Source organism: Callorhinus ursinus, unplaced genomic scaffold (genome assembly GCF_003265705.2).
Source record: "Callorhinus ursinus isolate GAN/ISIS: 27379988/994484 unplaced genomic scaffold, GSC_fseal_2.0 scaffold54, whole genome shotgun sequence".
Lineage (NCBI taxonomy): Eukaryota > Metazoa > Chordata > Mammalia > Carnivora > Otariidae > Callorhinus > Callorhinus ursinus.
In genome coordinates, this window is record NW_027397116.1 from 1,252,951 (window position 1) to 1,256,907 (window position 3,957).

A 3,957-nucleotide genomic window follows, 5' to 3' on the forward strand; every position below is an offset into this window, starting at 1 on the left:
AGGATTAGTTGTTCCATTTCTTTGAAAAAAGTGGATGGTATTTTGATGGGGATTGCACTGAATGTGTAGATTGCTCTAGGTAGCATTGACATCTTCACAATGTTGGTTCTCCCAACCCACGAGCATGGAACGTTTTTCCATTTCTTTGTGTCTTCTTCAATTTCTTTCCTGAGTATTTTATAGTTTTCTGAGTACAGATCCTTTGCCTCTTTGGTTACATTTATTCCTAGGTATCTTATGGTTTTGGGTGCAATTGTGAATGGGATCGACTCCTTGATTTGTCTCTCTTCTGTCTTGTTGTTGGTGTATAGGAATGCCACCGATTTCTGTGCATTGATTTAAATCCTGCCACTTTACTGAATTCCTGTATGAGTTCTAGCAGTTTTGGGGTGGAGTCTTTTGGGTTTTCCACATACAGTATCATATCATCTGCAAAGAGTGAGAGTTTGACTTCCTCTTTGCCGATTTGGATGCCTTTGATTTCTTTTTTTGTCTGATTGCTGTGGCTAGGCCTTCTAATACTATGTTGAATAGCAGTGGTGAGAGTGGACATCCCTGCCGCGTTCCTGACCTTAGGGGAAAAGCTCTCAGCTTTTCCCCATTGAGAATAATATTGGCTGTAGGTTTTTTGTAGATGGCTTTTATGATATTGAGGTATGTACCCTCTATCCCTATACTCTGAAGAGTTTTGATCAAGAAAGGATGCTGTACTTTGTCAAATGCTTTTTCTGCATCTATTGAGTGGATCCTATGATTCTTGTTCTTTCTTTTGTTAATGTATTGTATCACGTTGATTGATTTGTGGATGTTGAACCAGCCTTGCAGCCCAGGGATAAATCCCACTTGGTCGTGGTGAATAATCCTTTTAATGTACTGTTGGATCCTATTGGCTAGTATTTTGGTGAGAATTTTTGCATCCATGTTCATCACGGATATTGGTCTGTAATTCTCCTTTTTGATGGGGTCTTTGTCTGGTTTTGGGATCAAGGTCATGGTGGCCTCATAAAATGAGTTTGGAAGTTTTCCTTCCATTTCTATTTTTTGGAACAGTTTCAGGAGAATAGGTATTAATTCTTCTTTAAATGTCTGATAGAATTCCCCTGGGAAGCCATCTGGCCCTGGGCTTTTGTTTCTTGGGAGATTTTTGATGACTGCTTCAATTTCCTTAGTGGGTATAGGTCTGTTCAGGTTTTCTATTTCTTCCTGGTTCAATTTTGGTAGTTGATACATCTCTAGGAATGCATCCATTTCCTCCGGGTTACCTAATTTGCTGGCATAGAGTTGCTCATAATATGTTCTTATAATTGTTTGTATTTCTTTGGTGTTGGTTGTGATCTCTCCTCTTTCATTCATGATTTTGTTGATTTGGGTCATTTCTCTTTTCTTTTTGATATGTCTGGCCAGGGGTTTATCAATCTTGTTAATTCTTTCGAAGAACCAGCTCCTAGTTTCGTTGATCTGTTCTACTGTTCTTTTGGTTTCTAGTTCATTGATTTCTGCTCTGATCTTTATGATTTCTCTTCTCCTGCTGGGTTTAGGCTTTATTTACTGTTCTTTCTCCAGCTCCTTTAGGTGTAGGGTTAGGTTGTGTATTTGAGACCTGTCTTGTTTCTTGAGAAAGGCTTGTATTGCTATATACTTTCCTCTCAGGACTGCCTTTGCTGCATCCCAAAGATTTTGGACAGTTGTGTTTTCATTTTCATTGGTTTCCATGAATTTTTTTAATTCTTCTTTAATTTCCTGGTTGACCCATTCATTCTTTATTAGGATGCTCTTTAGCCTCCACGTATTTGAGTTCTTTCCGATTTTCCTCTTGTGATTGAGTTCTAGTTTCAAAGCATTGTGGTCTGAAAATATGCAGGGAATGATCCCAATCTTTTGGTACCAGTTGAGACCTGATTTGTGACCTAGGATGTGATCAATTCTGGAGAATGTTCCATGGGCACTAGAGAAGAATGTGTATTCCGTTGCTTTGGGATGGAATGTTCTGAATATGTCTGTGAAGTCCATTTGGTCCAGTGTGTCATTTAAAGTCTTTATTTCCTTGTTGATCTTTTGCTTAGATATGTGTCCATTTCATTCAGGGGGGTGTTAAAGTCTCCCACTATTATTGTATTGTTGTCAATGTGTTCCTTTGCTTTTGTTATTAATTGCCTTATATAATTGGCTGCTCCCATGTTCGGGGCATAGATATTTACAATTGTTAGATCTTCTTGTTGGATAGACCCTTTAAGTAGGATATAGTGTCCTTCCTCATCTCTTATTACAGTCTTTGTTTTAAAATCTAGTTTGTCTGATATAAGGATTGCCACCCCAGCTTTCTTTTGGTGTCCATTAGCATGGTAAATGGTTTTCCACCCCCTCACTTTCAATCTGGGGTTGTCTTTGGGTCTAAAATTAGTCTCTTGCAGACAGCATATTCATGGGTCTTGTTTTTTAATCCAATCTGATAGCCTGTGTCTTTTGATTGGGGCATTTAGCCCATTTACATTCAGGGTAACTATTGAAAGGTATGAATTTAGTGCCATTGTATTGCCTGTAAGGTGACTGTTACTTTATGTTGTCTGTGTTCCTTTCCGATCTTTGCTGCTTTTAGGCTCTCTCTTTGCTTAGAGGACCCCTTTCAATATTTCTTGGAGGGCTCATTTCGTGTTTGCAAATTCCTTTAGTTTTTGTTTGTTCTGGAAGCTTTTTATCTCTCCTTCTATTTTCAATGACAGCCTAGCTGGATATAGTATTCTTGGCTGCATATTTTTCTCGTTTAGTGCTCTGAAGATATCTTGCCAGTCCTTTCTGGCCTGCCAGGTCTCTGTGGATAGGTCTGTTGCCGATCTAATATTTCTACCATTGTAGGTTACATATCTCTTCTCCGGAGCTGCTTTCAGGATTTTCTCTTTGTCTCTGAGACTCGTAAGTTTTACTATTAGATGTCGCGGTGTTGACCTATTATTATTGATTTTGAGCGGGGTTCTCTGTCCCTCCTGGATTTTGATGCCTGTTTCCTTCCTCACATTAGGGAAGTTCTCTGCTATAATTTGCTCCAATATACCTTCTGCCCCTCTCTCTCTTTCTTCTCCTTCTGGGATCCCAATTATTCTAATGTTGTTTCGTCTTATCGTATCACTTATCTCTCGAATTCTGCCCTCATGATCCTGTAGTTGTTTCTCTCTCTTTTTCTCAGCCTCTTTATTTTCCATCATTTGGTCTTCTATATCACTGATTCTCTCTTCTGCCTCATTTATCCTAGCAGTTAGTGCCCCCATTTTTGATTGCATCTCATCAATAGCCTTTTTGATTTCGACTTGGTTAGATTTTAGTTCTTTTATTTCTCCAGAAAGGGTTTCTTTAATAACTTCCACACTTTTTTCAAGCCCAGCTAGTATCTTTAAAGTCATGATTCTGAACTCTAGGTCCCACATCGTACTAATGTCCGTATTTAGTAGGTCCCTGGCTGACGGTACTACCTCTTGTTCTTTTTGCTGAGGTGATTTTTTTCGTCTTGTCATTTTGTCCAGAGGAGAATAGATGAATGAGAGAACAAAATGCTAACAGGTTAACAACGTCCCCAGCAAATATATTGTATACAAATCAGAAAAGACCTGAAACCAGGGGAAAAGAAAGGGAAAGAAAGAAAGAAGAAAAAGAAAAAGAAAAATAAAAAGATAAAAACAAAAACAGAACAATACAAAAAAAGCAGAATATGATCAAATATGATCAGGCTAGTGCATAGATCAGTGCCACACACTAGATTTTGGGCGTATTTTGGTCTGTTAGAAAAAAGTGCCTCCTAAAATTTTAAAGGAAGAAAGACATATATGTACAAAATAAGGGTTGATACAATGAAGGGATGGAAGATGACTGTAAAGATGAAAATTATAAAAGATTTTATAAAAGGACTTGATAAGAAGTCGTTTGAAAAAAGAAAGAAGAAGATTTAAGAAAAAGAAAAAAAAAAGA